A 19,294-nucleotide genomic window follows, 5' to 3' on the forward strand; every position below is an offset into this window, starting at 1 on the left:
ATTTAAAGTCACAAATTTGCTCGATTTAAAGTCACAAATTTGCTCGATTTAAAGTCACAAATTTGCGAGATTTACAGTTACAAATTTGCTAAATTTAAAGTCACAAATTTGCTCGATTTAAAGTCACAAATTTGCTAGATTTAAAGTCACAAATTTGCTCGATTTAAAGTCACAAATTTGCTAGATTTAAAGTCAAAAATTTGCTCGATTTAAAGTCACAAATTTGCTCGATTTAAAGTCACAAATTTTCTAGATTTAAACTCGCTAATTTGCTAGATTTAAAGTCACACATTTGCTCGATTTAAAGTCACAAATTTGCTCGATTTAAAGTCACAAATTTGCTCGATTAAAAGTCACAAATTTGCTAGATTTACAGTTACAAATTTGCTAGATTTAAAGTCACAAATTTGCTAGATTTAAAGTCAAAAATTTGCTCGATTTAGAGTCACAAATTTGCTCGATTTAAAGTCACAAATTTGCTAGATTTAAAGTCACAAATTTGCTAGATTTAAAGTCACAAATTTGCTAGATTCAAATTTGCAAATTTCAAATTTCTGACTTTAAATCCAGAAAATTTGTGACTTTGAATCTAGCAAATTTGTGGAAATAGTTTGATTCTGAAATTTTCTAGATTTAAAGTCACACATTTGCTGGATCTAAAGTCAGAAATTTGCAATTTGCGAGTTTGAATCTAGCAAATTTGTTACTTTAAATCTAGAAAATTTGTGACTTTGAATCAAGCAAATTTGTGACTTAACATCTAGCAAATTTGCGAGTTTAAATCTAGCAAATTTGTGACTTAACATCTAGCAAATTTGCGAGTTTAAATCTAGAAAATTTGTGACTTTAAATCTAGCAAATGTGCGAGTTTTCATCCAGCAAATTTGTGACTTAACATCTAGCAAATTTGTGACTTTAAATCTAGCAAATTTGCGAGTTTAAATCTAGCATATTTGTGACCTTGAATCAAGCAAATTTGTGACTTTAAAGCTAGCAAATTTGTGACTTAACATCTAGCAAATTAGCGAGTTTAAATCTAGAAAATTTGTGACTTTAAATCTAGCATATTTGTGACTTTAAATCGAGCAAATTTGAGAGTTTGAATCTCGCAAATTTGTGACTTTAAAGCTAGCAAATTTGCGAGTTTAAATCTAGAAAATCTGTGACTTTAAATCTAGCAAATTTGCGAGTTTGAATCTCGCAAATTTGTGACTTTAAAGCTAGCAAATTTGCGAGTTTAAATCTAGAAAATTTGTGACTTTAAATCTAGCAAATGTGCGAGTTTTAATCTAGCATATTTGTGACTTTAAATCTAGCACATTTGCGAGTTTGAATCTCGCAAATTTGTGACTTTAAAGCTAGCAAATTTGCGAGTTTAAATCTAGAAAATCTGTGACTTTAAATCTAGCAAATTTGCGAGTTTGAATCTCGCAAATTTGTGACTTTAAAGCTAGCAAATGTGCGAGTTTAAATCTCGAAAATCTGTGACTTTAAATCGAGCAAATTTGTGACTTTAAATGTATTAAATTTGTGTTCGGTTAATTGGGACAGGCTCGGCTCAGTTTTTTTTTATGTATTTATTCATGTATTTATTTATGTGTTTGTTTCTTTATTTTTAAGCATACATATGAAAGTTTTTCTGATGTCAGTTAGGAAACAAAAATATGTCCTCGGTTGTCCTTTAAGTGATGTGATCATTTTGCAGTATTGTCATATTTTCAATCTCTTCCAATATGACCGGCGAAGTCGAATGTTAACAATTTGAATCCGTCCTTCTTTGTCACGTTTCTCCCTGAAAGGCACCGATTGTTCCGATCTTCCTCTTATGACACGAACCCGATGGCATCACGCTGCAGGTGCACGCAGAACATCACAACCGCTGCGCCCAACCGCACTCACAAAGCTGGAGGGGCAACGGTGGCTCCCCCGCCAGGTATTGAACCACACAAAGCTCTAATCTGTCATAAGCAAACACACTTGTCGGGACACACAATAACATACGATAAAGCAGTCAAGAAGAGGAAAGGGCTTGGGGGGGGGAAAGGGGGTTGAGGTGAGGGGTACTTTGGGGAAGGGGGGGGGGGGGTCCATTTATGAGCTTTGCTTCAACTGATGACCTGCCAAGTGATTAGGTCATCCCTGTTCGACGCGATGAATAAGTAGTCTGGCCAAAAGGAGAAAAAAAAAAGTGCTGATTCCCAGAACGTGAGCCGTGTTGTCAGAGCTTAATATGAAGCAGACGTTGAAGGGTGAGAGAGCTCAGGTGGGCCTCGGCCCATCTGTGAGGAGGGGGGTGGGGGGTGGACATGTGGGCTCCGTCAAGGCAATTCTTTACAATAACATGACAGTCAATGGAAGATTTCTTGTCTCTTTGATTAATTTCCAAGTAAAAGACGTATGGACGCAGCTATGCAATGCCTCATTGGATCGAGGGAGATATAATATACAATAAAGTCTCGTTATATCGATATTCAAGGGAGTCCGAAAAAATATCGATATAACCGGGACTATCGATATATCCGACCCTGTTAGCATGTAATTTTCTCCGTGCGTGCATAGAAATAGTATCAATATAACCGGGACTATCGATATATCCGATATCGATATAACGAGACTTTACTGTATATGGTATAGGGTGGCTATCAAATAGTTTTATTTTGAAAGTACCTTTGCAAGTACAGTAAAGTCTCGTTATATCGATATCGGATATATCGATAGTCCCGGTTATATCGATACTATTTCTATGCACGCACTGAGAAAATTACATGCAAACAGGGTCGGATATATCGATAGTCCCGGTTATATCGATATTTTTTCGAACTCCCTTGAATATCGATATAACGAGACTTTACTGTATGTGGATATGTGGCATTTTATTTTTATTTATGAATTTATACATACAATACATATTGATTTATAAGCGCTTTAACAATAGCTGAAACTGGAACAAAGCGCTTTACATGGTCAACTATCATATACAGTGATACCTCGGTTTACGAACCCCTCTGCTTACGAACTTTTCGGTTTACGAACGTTAAATTTATGGAAATTTTACCTTGGCATACAAACTATTTTTCGGGATACACACACAGCTGCCACAATGAGTGATGTGTCGTTCGCGAACGAACCCGTTCTCCGAACAAGAAAATGGCAACCGGCTTGTTTTGGTCCTCTACTCCCCGCCCCAAGTCGTCGGTTAAAGCCACGTGATTGGTCGTGTTCGTGATATCACGCCAGGACGTCTTGCCTTGCTCGAGATTCAAAACAATGGCTTCAGATTCGGAAAAGATGCTTTCTTGTTACTCATCCAGTTATGAATATGATTCAAATAGTTCTGAAGAGGAAAGCATAAATCATTCCATCTTATTTTGAGGCGTCTGGACTCCAATGTAGCGCCCAGAAAATGCACAAGATGAAAATTCCTTATATGGAGCTCTGACGCCCTCTTCTGGCGGCTTTTGGGTGCAACACGGTTCTCAGACCAAACATGTATAGCAAAATACATTGACGTGATGGAAGGACTGCTACAATGTGTCATTTTTTTCGGTCAGGGGCGTTCCTTTAGTGACGTCACGTACAGACTCGTCACCAACTCAGAAACAAGACTTCCTGAATATTCAGTGCGAGTCTTAAAACGTAAAATATAGCTATATGCGGTGGAATCGTATTAAAATACGCTCAGTAGAAGTCATCTGAACACCACTTGTCCGGAGACGTCGGTTGTCCTTGAAAGATCGTGTAAACGAGACAAACACCAGAAGCACCCCAACAATTACAAATAAAATATAATATATATTAAAAAAACAGGAGACGTTTTGTCTTTGAAGTGATGAACCAAAGCGGGCAACAATCTACTCAGCCACTTGGATGAACACGTTATCCCCTCCCCCTCCCCCATCACCGTCACTGTCAACGTCACCAGCACGTATGACGCGAGCCCACCCGACTGCCAACCTCTCGCCAAGCCCAAAGTTGTCAAGTCCACGATTGTCCCAGGAAGCCGAATGCCCGATCAAAGCCTGTCGCAGCAGGAGACCTCCTTGAAGCGCCCTCGTCCGGTCCGTGACCTATAAGCAGTGCTGGTACCCCTGTCATCCTGGTCCCTACTATTCGTAAAACCCCCTCCCCACTACCCCTTCCCCTCAAACTGACCAGAAGCAGTGAGCCAGGCAGCCTTGTGAATAAACACAAGAGAATGAATGACCAAGTGAATGGGTGGTCCCTCAGCCCCCCCAGGATTGGACTTGACGGAACCTAAAGGAAGCTCTCATGCGGCGTCACCCTGGAACAATCGTGTCCGAAAAGAGTTCAGACTTCCCGGAAGGACGTTTACTTTGGTACTTGTCTCTTCTTGTCAAAAGGGATTTCTTCGCTGTCCAAGTCAGCTTGTGTTTTCCGTGATCAAAAACAAGAAGAATGGCGTTGTCAAAGCTTTGTTTTTGTTGTTGTTGTTGTTGTTGAAGGTGCACGTTCACTGTCACTCGGTTTCTGTCAGTGTCCCCCTTGTAGTTGTGTGCATGCTAAGTAATGTCTTGAACAAGAAACGGTGCTGTGCTGTGTTGAAGTGATTTTTGCGGAAAGAAAAATACGACCTATGAAATCACAGATAACTTTTTGAAGGTCTCAAAATATTATTTAATATATATATATTATAAAAAAATATATCTTAAAAAAAACACTTGTATACCTAACTTCAGTTCCCCAATGCTAAAAAATGTGATTACGTTCGCCTTGTTTTCTTTAATTTTAATTCACTTTGCAATTTATTTATAGTATAATGTACATATATATTTAGTTAATGAAAATAAATCAAATTTGTTATTCATAAAAATAATTTATATGATTTTATTTGAAGTTATAAATATAAATGTTTAATATAATTTTAACTTTATAAGTAAAAAAAATATATTTTTTTGTTTTATTATAAAATAATTTGAAATAATTCATGAATTATATATCACACTTCCAGTTCACATTTAATATACTATTATATATATCTATACAGTATATATCTCTAGCTATCTATCTGTCTATATATATATATATATTGTGACGAGCGCTCGAGTGCTAGGAGGCAGACCTCGAGCGACGGACTTTTGGTGTTAGGGAAGGACCCGAAATACACGGCGTGACAGGCTTGGGTGGATAAAGAGTCTTTACTGGAAACAGCATCAAATAATAACAAACAGGGATGAGTGAAGGAAGATAACTGAATGATAGCAGACCTGGCAACACGGACGTGGAAATGGCAATGACCAAGAATACTCCGACAGAAAACGGTAGTGAGCGGCAGACAGATATAGGCAGAAGGCACAATCAGTGAATGACAATCAGCTGTGGGAACCCAGGTGAATGATGATTGGAGGGGCCGTCTCCCAAGAATGTCGGAGGAGGTGACAGGAGGGGCGGGGCGCGCCCCGGATGGCAGCGAGATGTGACAGTGCCCCCCCCTCAAGGGACGCCTCTTGGCGGCCCCCCAGGTTTGGATGGGTGAGCCGCATGGAAGGCCCGGGTGAGGGATGGGTCGAGGATCCAGGCCCGTGGGACCCATTGACGTTCCTCAGGTCCATAGCCCTCCCAGTCGACCAGGTACTGCACTCCTCTGCCCCTGCGCCTGGAGTCCAGTATCTCCCGCACGGTGTAGACTGGTCCGTCGTCCAATATCCGGGGGGGAGGTGGGGGGGCGGGCGTGGGGGCTAAGGGGCTGGTCTCCACTGGCTTGAGGAGGGAAACATGAAACACGGGGTGGATCCGCATGGTGGGTGGTAGCCGGAGCCTCACCGAGACCGGGCTGAGGATGGCCTCGATGGGGAAGGGACCCGTGAAGCGTGGGCCCAGCTTGGCCGAGGACCCTGCCAGCCGAAGGTCCTTCGTAGATAGCCAGACCTCCTGCCCGACCTGGTAGCTGGGTGCTTGCCGTCGGTGGCGGTCTGCCACCCGCCGGTTCCGGGATGCGGTGCGTGACAGGGCGTCCCTGGTCTCCTTCCAGACTCTGTGGGCCCGTCTGAGGTGATGGTCGATAGACGGGACCTCCACCTGGCCTTCCTGTGTGGGAAATAAGGGCGGCTGATAGCCACAGGCGGACATGAATGGGGACCGACCTGTGGCTGCGGAGACCAGGGAGTTGTGGGCGTACTCCACCCAGGGTAGGTGCAGGGCCCACGACGCCGGGTTGTGGAGGCACACGCACCGGAGGGCCGCCTCCAGGTCCTGGTTCTTCCTCTCCGTCTGTCCGTTGGTCTGGGGGTGGTACCCAGACGACAGGCTCGCCGATGCCCCTAGGGACCGACAGAAACGCTTCCATACCTTGGACACGAACTGCGGTCCCCGATCCGACACGATGTTAGTCGGAATCCCGTGGAGACGGACGACGTGGTTAACCAGGAGTTGAGCCGTCTCGGTGGCAGACGGCAACCTGGTTAACGGAACGAAGTGGGCCGACTTGGAGAATCGGTCCACTATGGTGAGGACGACCGTCTTGCCACGGGAGGGGGGGAGGCCTGTCACGAAGTCGACGGAGATGTGGGACCAGGGTCTGGACGGAACCGGTAGGGGCTGGAGGAGTCCGGCCGGGGGCTGGTGGGAGGCCTTTCCACGGGCGCAGGTCGGGCAGGCCTTCACGAAGAGGGTGATGTCCCTCCTAAACCCCGGCCACCAGAACCGTTGGGCGATGAGTTGGATCGTCCTGTTGACCCCCGGGTGGCAAGCTATCTTAGATGTGTGCCCCCAGATGAGCACCTCGGTGCGTAGGGGGGGGGGGACGAACAGGCGATCCTTGGGACAGCCCCTGGGGATGGTGGTGGTTCCCTGGACTTGTTGGACCTTTCTCTCAACCTCCCACCTCAGGGCGCCCAGGATGCGCTGGGCCGGCAGGATGTTGGTGGTAGTCTCCTCCCTTTCTGCCGGCTCATGGATACGGGATAGGGCGTCGGGCTTGGTGTTCTGTGACCCTGGGCAGTAGGTGAGAGAAAAGTCAAAACGGGTGAGGAAGAGTGACCATCGGGCCTGCCGTGAGTTAAGTCTCTTGGCCGACCGGATGGCCGCCAGGTTCTTGTGATCCGTGTAGACGGTGAAGGGGTGTTTAGCTCCCTCAAGCCAGTGTCTCCATTCCTGCAGGGCCAGGACGACCGCCAGCAGTTCCCGATTGCCGACGTCGTAATTGGCTTCGGCGGGGCTGAGCCGGCGGGAGAAGAAGGCGCAGGGGCGTAGCTTCTGGTCGGTGGGAGAGCGCTGGGAAAGGACGGCCCCTACTCCGGACTCGGATGCGTCAACCTCGACCGTGAACGGAAGATCCGGGTCGGGATGACGCAGAACGGGGGGGTTGGTGAAGGCACGACGGAGGCGGTTGAAAGCCCCCTCAGCATCGGGAGTCCACCTGAAAGGGAGCTTGGTGGACGTGAGGTTAGTGAGGGGGAGTGCCTTCTGACTATACCCGCGAATGAAGCGGCGGTAGAAGTTGGCAAACCCCAAAAACCGCTGAAGCTGCTTGCGCGTCTTTGGGATCGGCCATTCCACCACCGCCTTGGTTTTGGCGGGGTCGGCCCTGAGCTGCCCCTGCTCCACCACAAACCCCAGGAACGACAGAGAGCGGACATGGAAGTCACACTTCTCTGCCTTCACATAGAGCCGGTTTTGCAGGAGCCGCGCCAGGACCCGTCGGACGTGTTGCCGGTGTTCTTCTGCAGAGCGAGAAAAAATAAGAATGTCATCGAGGTACACAAAAACAAAAACATTGAGGAAGTCCCTGAGCACATCATTAATTAAATTCTGGAATACGGCGGGCGCGTTCGTGAGCCCGAACGGCATCACCAGGTATTCAAAGTGCCCTAAAGGCGTCTTGAAGGCTGTTTTCCATTCATCCCCCTCACGGATTCGGACCAAATGGTAGGCGCTGCGAAGATCTAATTTGGAAAAAATGGTGGCGGACTGAAGGGGCGCAAAGGCCGAATCCATGAGGGGGAGAGGGTATTTGTTGCGGATGGTGATGTCGTTCAGGCCCCGGTAGTCAACGCATGGGCGCAGGGATCCGTCCTTCTTGTCGATAAAGAAAAACCCTGCGCCCAGCGGGGAACGCGACGGCCGAATGAGTCCTGCCGCTAGAGAGGAGTCTATGTAAGTGCTCAGGGCTTCCCGTTCCGGTTGAGAAATATGGTAAAGTCTGGAGTCCGGTAATGGAGCCCCTGGCTGCAAGTCTATAGCACAGTCATACGGTCGGTGGGGCGGCAGGGATTGGGCGTTGTCTTTGCTGAACACCTCCCGCAGGTCGTGGTAGCAATGTGGCACGCCTTTGAGGCAGATGGCCTCGGGCGGGCCACCGCGGGAGGGGTTACGCCCTGCCGTAGCCGACCGCAGGCAGTTAGCGTAGCAGTAGGGGCTCCAGCCCTGAATGGTGGGGCCCTCCCAAGAAATGGATGGGTCATGGGCCTTGAGCCAGGGGAGACCCAAGACCAATGGCGCGTTCCGGGAGGGCATAACAAGAAATTGACGGTGCTCCACATGGTTGCCTGCCACTCGGAGCTTAAGTGGGGCTGTGAGGTGGGTGACCCGGGCTAATAATCGGCCATCCAGGTCGACGATCTCCTTAGGGGGAAGGAGATCTAAAAGTCGGCAGCCCAGCAGGTCGGCCAGGTGAGGGTCGATAATGCACCCGTCGGCCCCCGAGTCCACTAGTGCCCGCACTCTTTGGGAGCTGGAGGGGCCAAATAGTTCACTCTCCAGCTCCAACCGTGTGACTCGTGTCGTGGACTTAGCCCCCAACGGATTCCGTTTCGGCGGGGACTTACATTGGCCTTGGGTCCTAGGCTGGGGGCCTCGGGTGCGACGAGCCCTCGGGTTGGAGCGGTCGTCTCCCCCCCCTATCACCATCGGTTCCCAGAGTCCCTCCTGGGGCTGCGCGCGGTCGCTGCCGGGTGTGGTCGACCGGGGTCGGCTTCGGGGTACCTCGGGCCGTCGGTCGCTCAGCTCCTTTCGCCGCTCTCGAAGACGCTGATCCAAGCCGATGACGATCCCGACGAGGTCGTCGAAGGTGGTGCCGGCGTCGCGGGTAGCCAACTCATCCTTTAGGTCGGAATTCAGGCCGCGACGAAACACCCCCCTCAACGCTCGGTCGCCGTAGCCGCTGCCAGCGGCCTGGATCCGGAAAGCGACGGAGTATTCTGCGGCCGAACGGGCCCCTTGGACGCAGTCGAGGATTCTCCCTTCCGCCTCGACCTCCGTCACTGGATGGTGAAACACCCGGCGAATCTCGGCTACGAAGTCCGGATACGAGGCGCACAGCTCCGGTCGGGACTCTCGTACCGCCAGCACCCATGATTCGGCTTCACCCGCGAGCAGGCTGGTGATGAAGGCTACCTTAGCCTTATCGCTAACGTAGGCGTCAGGATGTTGTTCAAACACGAGCGCACACTGCATTAGGAATTGAGCGCAGCGCTCGGTTTCGCCTGCGTAGCGAGAGGGTTGGGGTAGCGGGGGCGTGCGCCTGCCCACGGGCGGGGGGGGAGGAACAGAGAGGGTGGCGATGCTCTTTTCCATCTCGTTGAGGCGTTGAGCCAGCGAGGTAGTGGCGTGGCGCATTTCCTCAATCGCCTGGGCCAGCTGGCTCGAACGCTCCGCCTCTTGTACAAGGGCGGTAAAATACCTGTCAACGCCGGCGGGGTCCATGGGTGGTCGGAGTATTGTGTGACGAGCGCTCGAGTGCTAGGAGGCAGACCTCGAGCGACGGACTTTTGGTGTTAGGGAAGGACCCGAAATACACGGCGTGACAGGCTTGGGTGGATAAAGAGTCTTTACTGGAAACAGCATCAAATAATAACAAACAGGGATGAGTGAAGGAAGATAACTGAATGATAGCAGACCTGGCAACACGGACGTGGAAATGGCAATGACCAAGAATACTCCGACAGAAAACGGTAGTGAGCGGCAGACAGATATAGGCAGAAGGCACAATCAGTGAATGACAATCAGCTGTGGGAACCCAGGTGAATGATGATTGGAGGGGCCGTCTCCCAAGAATGTCGGAGGAGGTGACAGGAGGGGCGGGGCGCGCCCCGGATGGCAGCGAGATGTGACATATATATATATATATATATATATGTGTGTGTGTGTGTGTGTGTGTGTGTGTGTGTGTGTGTGTGTGTATATATAAATGTGTGTGTGTGTGTATATATGTAGTTAATAGTTTGTGGATGAATGAAATTATTAGCTATCTATTAGCTAGCTAGCTTGCTTTCTATCTATTCGAGTTACTATTGTTATTATTACCTATCTATTAGCTAGCTAGCTAGTTTTCTATCTATTTGAGTTACTTCCGGGTTGAGTGAACGCTGGCGCGTGTGGCTGCCGCTGCTCACCCACTGCAAAACTGATCCTGTGACCGTAAAGTGACCTTAAGAGTTTTGAAAGGCGCTTAGAAATGACATCTATTATTATTATTATTAGTAGTAGTAGTAGTAGTAGTAGTAGTATTGTTGTTAGTTATCTATTAGCTACCTAGATAGCTTTATATCTATATGAGTTATGTATTATTATTATTAGCTATCTATTAGCTAGCTAGCTAGCTAGCTTTCTATCTATTTGAGTTACTATAATAATATTAGCTATCTATTAGCTGGCTTGCTAGTTTTTTTATCTATTTGAGTTACTATTATTGTTATTATTATTAGCTATCTATTAGCTAGCTAGCTAGCTAGTTTTCTCTCTATTCATACTTTTTTCCATAATTATATTCCTGTAATAAATAACATCTTTTTTTATAGTTTGAACTTTGAACCAATTGAGACCAAAGGACTGAAATAATTCCCTTTTCACTCCGCGCAAAATCGAAATATAATTGAATACTCCCCACCCCGAATCCGCCGGTAGTCATTTGTGAGACAACCACGTGTTGCTACTTGTAACCAAGGTTTTCTGTGTGTGAGCATCCAGTCGAGGAGAAGCGGGAGGAGATCACATGATTCCGGCGGAGGGGGGGTGGGGGGTGGGGGGGGTAGGTGGGCTCTCATTGACTTCTGTTGTGCAAACACTCGCGGTAAAATCCACGAAAAAAAAAAGAAAGAAAGGGAGGGGAAGCTTTGGGATGGAGAACACTGACTGAAGCAACCACAGCAGACACATCTCTGTCTGTCATCTCCTTGTGGGACACTCACTCGCGCACCCACACGCAAAAGCCGTGTAGTGTCACGCATGTTTCATGTGAAGGCGCCTTTGATCAAGAGCTTTTTCCTCAGATGTTCCGTGGCTTCCCTCCCTTCGCCATTTCAACCTGTTTACACAACTCCGGGCTGAAGTTGCGGCTAGAGGACAATGGCTGCAACTACTCCACCATACCAAATAGAAAGCGTTTTCTGTAAAGTGCGGCCCCCGTGGCGCCTGTGCATTATGATAATAATAATACAGTAAAGTCTCGTTATATCGATATCGGATATATCGATAGTCCCGGTTATATCGATACTATTTCTATGCACGCACGGAGTAAATTACATGCGAACAGGGTCGGATATATCGATAGTCCCGGTTATATCGATATTTTTTCGGACTCCCTTGAATATCGATATAACGAGACTTTACTGTAATACATTTCATTTGTAAGCGCCATTCTAAACTCTCATGGGATGGAACTCACAATGGTTGCAGGATGAATCGATTCTGAGGTTGACAAAAACATTTAGTCAGGTAATTTATAATCATAATAATAATAATAATACAGTGATACCTTGGCTTATGAACTTAATTGGTTCCCAGACAGAATGTGCCAGGTTAAAAAGTGTGTATCCCAAAAATTAATTTCCCATAGGAAACCATTAAAATGAGAATAATCCGTTCCCAGGTCCTCATAAAACATAATGTTCTACTTTCTAATTTTCTAAGCCCTAAAACTACACAAAATATACCTTATTTTATGTATAATAAATATGCTATGGTATTATAATTAGAGAAATAAACTGTACTGTATTTACCTTTGTGATGGTCGTTGATGGCTTGATGGAATGGACTGCACTAGTATCGCAGTTTTTTTTGACGACGATACTAGTGCAGCGTGTTCTACCGGAAACAAATCCCTTGTGTGTTCTACATACTTGGCAATAAAGATGATTCTGATTCTGATTCTGATTAAACGCTTGATGAGGAACGTAGCCTTCTTCTCTCACCATCTTGAGGAATGATCCCTTGTAGGTGCTTTCTCTGTGATAATTGTATCTAGTTCTTCATCAATTGTGATCCGTTTAGCTGGGTTGATAGCTTTTTGCATCAAGTGTACAGATGGCTTTTGCGGGTTATTTATGGAGCCTGATTGATGGGAATTTTAACCTTGCAGTCTACACTCTGTTGAAACTCTCTCACTGTCGTCTGCCTGTCTCTTTAATATTTCACTGCTGCGTTCTTGACCAATCACGTGGCTTTAACCGACGACTGGGAGCGGGGAATAGAGGACCAAAACAAGCCGGCTGCCATTTTATTGTTAGGAGAACGGGCTCATTCGCGAACGACACATCACTCATTGTGACAGCTCCGTATGTATGCCGAAAAATAGTTCGTATGCCAAGGTAAAATTTTCATACATTTAACGTTCATAAACCGGAAAACTCGTAATCCAAGGGGTTCGTAAACTGAGGTATCACTGTAATACATTTCATTTATAAGCGCCTTTCAAAACTCTCAAGGTCACTTCACAGTCACAGGATATGTTTTGCAGTGGGTGAGCAGCGGCAGCCAGATGCGCCAGCATTCACTCAACCCGGAAGTAACTTAAATAGATAGAAAGCTAGCCATGTTGCAATGATGTGGCTTTTAGTACGGAGTACGATTATTTGTGCCGAGTTAAATTGACATTAGCTTCTCTCGCAGCTCCATTTTGTACACTTGGACATGGACTGAACATTTTTTCTGGTTGTTGAGTTCAAATCGCTATCTATGCTGCCAACGTAGTCACGCACATTCTGTTACTCTCACAGTGTGCAATCTCTTTAAAAAAGGTTATCGAAAATAATTTCTGTTATGTCTAAAATGTTCATTAATCTTTCCTTATCTTTATATTGGGCTTGTGGTGCTCTCTGGATTTTTTTCAGAATGAAAACTTGTACACCCACTAAAAAGACAAACGCCTTTATTTAGTTTTAAAACGTTCCATAACATAACTAAAATTAATAATCATAATAATTGTCATTTTTAATGTATCTTCTTACCACACACATAACAGCGTTAATAATTCACGCAATTTTCTCCAAGTTCAAGATAAAAAAAGTGCCTGTGTGAGCGAATCAACGTTTTTTTGCTAATGCTATTGTTAGCTTGTTTTAAGCTAAAGCAGGATGCACCTGATTGTTGTTAATAGGACTGACCAGATAGGGTCAATTTCCTTGCTTCTCATTCTCCCGGTCACATCTTATTTTGGGCGCGATAATGATAGCAACTAGTTATGAGATAGACTGAATCAGTGTTTTGTTGCTATTGTTAGCTTGTTTCAAGCTAAAGCAAGTGACTACGGACTGTTGATAACCAATAGGACTGACCGGATAGGGTCAATTTTCTCTCTTATCATTCTCCATGTCGCATCTTATTTTGGTCCCGATAAAGATAGCAGCAAGTTATAAGCTAGTCTGAATCAGTGGTTTGTTGCTATTGTTAGCTTGTTACAAGCTAAAGCAGGCTACAATGGACTGTCGTTAACAAATACGACTGACCGAATAGGGTCAATTTCCTTGCTTATCATTCTCCAGGTTGCATCTTATTTTGGTCCCGAATGATAGCAACAAGTTATGAGCTAGACTGAATCAGTGTTTTGTTGCTAATGCTATCGTTAGCTTGTTTCAAGCTAAAACAGGCTACAACGGACTGTCGTGAACAAATAGAACTGACCGGATAGGGTCAATGTCCTCGCTTATCACTCTCCAAGTCACATCTTATTTTGGTCCCGATAATGATAGCAACAAGTTATCAGAAAGTTGTCAGTCTTCCTGATGAACGCCGATCGTTTAGCTGCCATTTTGTTGTGAGACCACGAGTGTATTCTCGATGCGGATTGGTTGTCGTCACGCGGATTGGAGTTCCGTACGGGGTATTTATTCCTTGTAATTTTGACATCTTAGTAAATCAGTCATCTGTGTTCATCACAAAACATTCTGACGACACTAATTTTAGACATCTCGCTATCACCTGCGTCGGGGTATCAGCGTCTCCCCTTCCAAAGTCCTTTGAGACGTGCGAGAGCGGCCATCTTTAACTGTGTTCTTCATCAGGGAACACCTTGGACATGTCGAAGGCCCGCTTTGACAGTGTCCTCTGCACTGGAAACTGAACAGAGTGTTCTTTTATGTCCTCCCTAAGTACCAAATCCACTCCAAGATTTCACTTTGTATCAAGAACTACCAACTTTTATCTGAGCAAGGAATTATTTTTAGAGTCGGGGGAGGGAGAAGAAAGTGCGCTGCTGCCACGATGAAGTGTAAAAGTAAACATCGGCGACACATCGGAGTGTTAAATAAATGTTTAGCCTTGACTGGGACGGAATTAAAAAAATATATGACGATATATAGGTGCTAATGTGTGTTATGAGGATCTCATTCCTCTTTAAAATGAGGTAAAAGGTGTTAAATGGCAGCGTGCTAATGACCTCCTGGTGTTAAATATGAGGTGTTAAAAAAATTAAGATATAAACACATTTTTAAACAGTTGTCTGTGCAGTGATTCACTTGTGTAATTAATATTTGAAAGTGAACTGAAGTGCTATGAATTATGCCTGGCAACACTACAGAAACCTAAATTTGAGCACTTAATTGTGTGTGTTTGTGTAACTAATAATAATAATAATCCATTTCATTTCTTAGCGCCTTTCAAAACTCTCAAGTTCACTTTACAGTCACAGGATTGTTATTTTTTGCGGGCGAGCAGCGGCAGCCACACGCGGCAGCGTTCACTCAACCCGAAAGTAACTCAAATAGATAGATAGATAGATAGATAGATAGATAGATAGATAGATAGATAGATAGATAGATAGATAGATAGATAGATAGATAGATAGATAGCAAATAGAGAGCTAGCTAGCTCGATTGATAGATATCTAGCCAGCTAGATAGCAAATAGAGAGCTTATGTTTATATAATTACATTATTGTTAATTATATACTCAATTTGAACCTATTTGATACTTTGTTTAGTTAACTGTGAATTATTGACTTTGAGCAACACTGACAAATTTTTGTATGATGACCTAATTTTTGTAATCGCTGGTCATTCGCCACTTGTCCTGCTCAAGGTCCTTTGAAACGTTTTATGTAATTAATGTCATGTGAATCCATTTTTGTAAAACCTTCTTGAATATGAACGGTGTTTGTGCGCTATCATGAAAACTGGAAATGATCATAAAACCGAAAAGCTGAGAGGAAGTGATGAAAATAACAATTTAATGGGGCGCTGCCATTGACTGCTCGAATCGCTGCCAGTTTAAAAGTTAACAGCTGTTAATATCCCAAACACCGTGCAGCTGTCCACCGCAGACCTTATGCCACTTCGCACGACGGAAGGAGTCCACGTGGGAAATTGTGAAATAAAATGAGCAGATTTTGACAATATGTAAGATTTGAATCATACACAATGTCATCATATCACCAAATTATCAGCCCTGAAGCTGTTAGCTCAACATTAGCATCAGCGTTTTTACTGACAAGAGTTAATAATAATAATAATACATTTCATTCATAAGCGCCTTTCAAAACTCTTAAGGTGACTTTATAAGTTTTTCTGTGGGTGAGAAGCGGAAGTAACTCAAATAGATTGAAAGCTAGCTAGCTTGCCAACAGATAGCTAATAACTATAACTATATAGCTAGCCAGCCAGCTATATCTCTATATAGCTAATAGATGGCTAGCTAAATATCTATTGTTTACATGTTTGTTATCCTAGGGACAGGAAGCCATAAATCCATAACTGCGCTAACCAGTATTAGCAAAACCTCATTTTACGTGAAGGAGTACGCTCTACGAAAAATTCTTTCAAAGTAAAATGACCAACTGATTCAGAGTGCTTTTTATGAACACAGGCCTGATTTGGATCTTCTGTGAGTGCTGTTGTAAATTCCTGTTCACCTTTTTGCCTGGGGAGGAGCAGTAAGCAAAGCCGTTAGCTTTTAGCTAGCTCAAGGCAATTAGACATCAGAAAAACGTTTTTTTTCGCATCTAAAATACCCAAAACACACAATATGATATTTTTAGTCAAATGCAAAACAGCAATAAAAATGACTTAAAGTGTCCAAAATCTGAAAAAAAAAATGAACCCGGAAGTGGCCAGTTTCAGAAGGTCCCGCCCCCTTGTTCGTGGTGGTACCCCAAGACGTCTTGCCTTGCTGGAGAATCAAAACAATGACTTCAGATTCGGAGAAGATGCTTTCTTGTTACACATCCAGTTATGAATATGATTCAAATAGTTCTGAAAAGGAAAGCATACATGTTTGCAATCGATTAAATAATTTATTCCGTGTCATTTTGAGGTATCTGGGGGCGGGAAATGTAGCACCAAAAAGAGGCAGAAAATGGCGACAAAGCTCCGTGTAAGGAGTTAATCAGCCCGTTTCCACAGGCTGATTAATTCCTTACACGGAGCTTTGACGCCCTCTTCTGCCTCTTTTTGGTGTAACACCAAGTTTTCAGACCAAACAAGTACAGCAAAATGCATTGACGTGATGGAAGGACTGCTACAATGTGTTCTTTTTTCGGTCAGGGGCGTTCCTTCAGTGACGTAACGTACGGACTCGTCACCAACTCAAAAACAAAGACTTCCTGAATATTCAGCGCGAGTCTTAAAACGTAAAATATAGCTATATGCGGTGGAATCTTTGTAAAATACGCTCAGTAGAAGTCATTTGAAGCCATTTTACAAATTATGGACACAACTTGTCCGGAGACGTCGGTTGTCCTTTAAGCTTTCACATGATTAAAATATTCTAAATGTGTGTTTTGGAAATGCATGAGAAAGCCGCAATATCCAAAGACAGCACATGGGAATCCAAAATTCAAACCCACCGTCCTAAGAACTGTGACAGAAAGACAGAAAGACCAACCACCGGTAAACTGAACTTGTTTATACACGGTACTTGTATGACCATTTTTTAAATGTTTCCTGTGTATTATGAAAGCTTTAACAAGGACAACAATTTGAAACCGCAAAGTAAATGAGGCCAAATATTCTATGATCCGAACAACAAATGTAATTTTGACCTTTTTTTGCCCACTGTGGGAAAACTAGTTACTGTAATGTCAGTCATCTGGGTAACAGATGCAAGATTCCCCATAGACAACTGCAGAGAAGCCAAACAATTCCCCGGTGAAACCTAACCCCCCTTGCAGGCGATCACATGACTTGCGAGCATAGTCAGGAATATTCCCGGCGTGAACTTCTACACAGATCAACTCTTCGTGACAGTTATATCTTTTTTTTTGGGGGGTTGATGACTTTCCTCCTGACATAGTGACTACATATTTTTCTATGTTATCGATATAGCCACGTGATTTTGTGTCCATAATTTGTAAAATCACTTCAAATGACTTCTACTGAGCGTATTTTACAAAGATTCCACCGCATATCGCTATATTTTATATTTTAACACTCGCGCTGAATATTCAGGAAGTCTTGTTTTCAAGTTAATGACGATGCCTGACGTGACGTCACGTCTGGAACGCCCCTGACCGAGAAAGCGACACACAATGCATTTTGGGTACTTTGTCTGGTCTGAAAACTTCGTGTTGATGGCGAAATTAGAAGGAAAACACATGAATAACGCCATGGTGAATCATTGTGTGTTACACCAAGACTACTATTTGATACTAGTTGACACAAATTCCCAGCAGACAAGTCAGCCCATTTCCAACGGAGCTTGGGCGCCATCTTTTGCATTTTCTGGGACGCTACATTGGAGTCCAGACGCCTCAAAATGAGACGGAAGGACTTCTTTAATTGATTCCAAAAATTTATGCTTTCCTCTTCGGAACTATTTGAATCATATTTATAACTGGATGAGTAACAAGAAAGCATCTTCTCCGAATCTGAAGCCATTGTTTTGATTCTAGAGCAAGGCAAGACGTCCTTGCGTGACGTCACGAACAAGGGGGCGGGACATTCTGAAACTCGCCATTTCCGCGCTCATTTTGAAGTCGTTTTGGGAGACTAATTCATTTTTATTGGTGTTTTGCATTTGACTAAAAATATCAGCCTGTGTGTTTTGGGTATTTTAGATGCTATAAAATGTTTTTCTGATGTCAGTTAGGAAACAAAAAAATGGTGTCGGTTGTCCTTTAAGCCTGTCGCTTAACCCAAACACACACGCTAGCACTGAGCCTCTATTAGCTGAGCAAATATAAATAGAGAACATATGGTCTGGCAAAAAAAAAAAACATTAGCTCAGAGCCCACAAATTACACGAGGGAGTTAGTGATAGTGTATAGGACATGCATGACTTTTGCTGTTAAAAGTTTTTAGTGACAGATGGTATACATGTGGTGTTAAAGGCTTGAAAATGACTCCTAAGTAGCTATCAGCAAGCATTAGCTGATGAATCCTGAGCAAACAACGCAGTTGAGTGGCTCCTGTAAGGTCAAACCCAAAACCTTTTTGAGCAACGTTTGGTCAACATGAAGAAAATAGACATTTTCTAACTTTATTTGCGATTTTTAGACAAATATTCAACACTTATATTTAGAATTGCAAGTTTAAAAGGAACTTCATCATGCTAACGGCTTCAACTCAATAAAACGTGATTAAGAGTCGAAACTTGAATTGAAACAGATTCAATTCAAATATTTTTTTAACTCATTCACTCCCATTCACTGATTTATTCGGGAATAGAAAATATGACGTAGAGCGCCATTCCCAAATTTGTTCGGGTTCTGTTTTTTAATGCTTGAGTGCCGATAAAGCGCTTTCCATGGCCTCGCTCAATGTTTTTTCTTCTCCACAACGGGCAGCATTTCCATTTTTTTTCTATGTTAGCGCTTTGTTCCAGCTTCAGCTGTTGTTAAAGCACTATATAACCCAATATGTATGTATTGCATTGTATTTTGGACAGCCTCCCTCATTTCAAGCTCATATAACTCCACACCCATATCAAAAGTTTAAGTCAGCTTTATTGTCAAATATGCTAATATGCATGACGTACAGCACAGATGAAATTACTGTCCTCTCGGACCCAGCGTGCAAGGCACTTGTAATGACTTTAACAAACATAATAAACACGAAAACACCAATTTGCTGGGAGACAGAGGGGAGCCGCCATCCTGGGGGGGGGATACAATTTTGACTACAGTTTTGTA

The 19,294-nt window shown here is 44.2% G+C and overlaps 1 long non-coding RNA gene across 1 annotated transcript in view; it reads left to right on the plus strand.

Annotated features, from left to right (window-relative positions):
• LOC148897526 (uncharacterized) overlaps positions 1-19,294 on the plus strand; it is a 38,472-nt gene that overhangs the window by 18,106 nt on the left and 1,072 nt on the right. Inside the window, exon 4 of the long non-coding RNA XR_016114911.1 lies at positions 1,800-1,933. This is a non-coding gene — a long non-coding RNA (uncharacterized LOC148897526). The remainder of the gene's footprint in view (positions 1-1,799; positions 1,934-19,294) is intronic.

This window comes from Hippocampus bargibanti, linkage group LG05 (assembly GCF_051943395.1).
Source record: "Hippocampus bargibanti isolate YZ-2025 linkage group LG05, ASM5194339v1, whole genome shotgun sequence".
Taxonomy (NCBI): domain Eukaryota; kingdom Metazoa; phylum Chordata; class Actinopteri; order Syngnathiformes; family Syngnathidae; genus Hippocampus; species Hippocampus bargibanti.